The sequence below is a fragment of the Myotis davidii genome, unplaced genomic scaffold (assembly GCF_000327345.1).
Source record: "Myotis davidii unplaced genomic scaffold, ASM32734v1 scaffold1182, whole genome shotgun sequence".
NCBI lineage: Eukaryota > Metazoa > Chordata > Mammalia > Chiroptera > Vespertilionidae > Myotis > Myotis davidii.
This window is the reverse complement of record NW_006293525.1, coordinates 712,511-714,503: the sequence shown is the minus strand read 5'-3', so window position 1 is coordinate 714,503 and position 1,993 is coordinate 712,511.

Below are 1,993 nucleotides of genomic sequence, written 5' to 3'. Positions count from 1 at the left end.
GACGGTGAGCAAACCCACAGCTCACCTTCCGGGACGCCCAGAGCGCTAACTGAGACAGGCCCAGCCAGTCTGAGGGGCTCTGCGCCCTGTGCTCATGGTTGGCGGCTAATGAAACCGTGAGGAACAGTGAGAGAAACCTGCTTTCAAAGGGCAGCTATGCCCACGTGCCGGGACCTCCACAGGCGGAAACAGCCTCCCCTGGCACATCTGCCTCCCCAAAGGGGCACTTGCTGGGAAAGCGGCGAGCAACAAGCAGGGGTCATTGCTGACCTTCAGGTAACAGTGGCTATAGCCTGCGAACACTCTGCTATAGGCCATATACATGCATGTGTACATGCATATAGAACACGCATGTATAAACATGTGTGCACATATAAACGCATACATATAGACATATATACACATGTACACACATAAACATGCATTCATATACACAGGCATCCATAAACATATGCACATATGGAAACATGCACACATAAACATCTATTAATATGCATATATAAACATACATATACACATAGACATATACACAAATATGCATGTGTATGTATATGTGGGTTCCAGAAGAACCCATACGTGCGTAGGCCCACACACCTGCACACACACCAACTCTGCCTGCAGTCTTTGCCTGAGTGTTAAGAATCTGACCTTACAAATGAACTGGCCATTTTCCTAAAGGCTTTCATGCAAATGAACACATTAGCCTTGAACACGACACACCAAGGCCCCGAGCAGAAACTCTGCCACTGAGGGTGCCAGGTGGGCGACGACCTGGAATCTTCGCTGGCGGCGTTTCCTTGGACGCGGAGGGAAGCAGGAGGGCAGAGTCCGCATTGCCCGCTCACAGGGTGGAGGGGAAGCACTGCCCGGGCACCTGAGCACGACCCCCGGGGACGGTGGGCATCCCTGTTCGTTGCTGGATACTTGGTGTCCTGTGTCAGCGAGGGGTGCCCGAGGGGAGCTCACTGTGCTTTAGTCTGAGGCTGCTCAGGACCCAAACACTGGGGGAGTAAGATCCACCCTATGAACAGGCGACTGGGAGCAGATTAAATGAGCAATGAAATAAATGCCCAAAGCCGGGAGGAGTGACGCGAAGCCACTGTCCACTCGCCTGCTCCCTGGTACTGCCAGCCAGGACCTCTGAGCCCTGCCAGGAGGCCCCAGACCTGGGATCAGGTGGCCATCTGGGGGCGTTTCACATTCCAGTCACCCCATCATTCCCTGTTGCATAGCCCCCAGTTACCAGTAAATAGACAAATGCTGTACCGAGAATGCGCTAGTTTGCTAGGGAGCCGGCCAGTCTTTGCAGACATCACGGTGGTCCCGACACTTGGTGGTTAGTCTCCGGGCCAAACAGAAGTTCCTGAAAGACCACCAGGCACCTGTGACTTACGGCTGGAAAACAGGTGTGAAACGCCGGCATGGCTGGGGCTCACTCCCACTCCCACTCAGAGCACACAGCGGCCTGCGCTGCTTAAGGACGAATCTCTAATTCCGAGAACCCTGGACTCTGGTGGGCAGGGGAGACGTAAGGAAGCAAACCGCTCCCCACCCCCCCGACCATGAAGGCAGTTGGCAGGTCTGACTCACAAATTGCACCCGATTGGCACTACCAGGGAAGAGCTGTTAATGTGGCCTTCGTGCTCCAAAGAATGGCCGGGAGAGCGCGGGCTGGGCTGAGGGGATCCCAGCCAGGAGGCCTGAGCAGTCTGCATCCCGGGAGGCCATCGCCCAGGGGCAAAGCCTGGAAAGTGTGGACAATGATGGAAAAAGCACCACCGCCCGCTGGGACCCTAAAGTGCCACCGGTCCTAGGTTCCCCAAATGTGGGGAACACCTCCTAGACTCCCACTGCAGCGCAACTGGATGACTTAACTGGAAACCCAGCCTTGTTCTCGATATTTAAGAGAAAAGGAAAGATCGAGGCTTAGTTTTAAAAGCATTAGCTGTCCATGGTTTTGCCCTAATTATTTCATTTTTCTGAACGTTCCCTA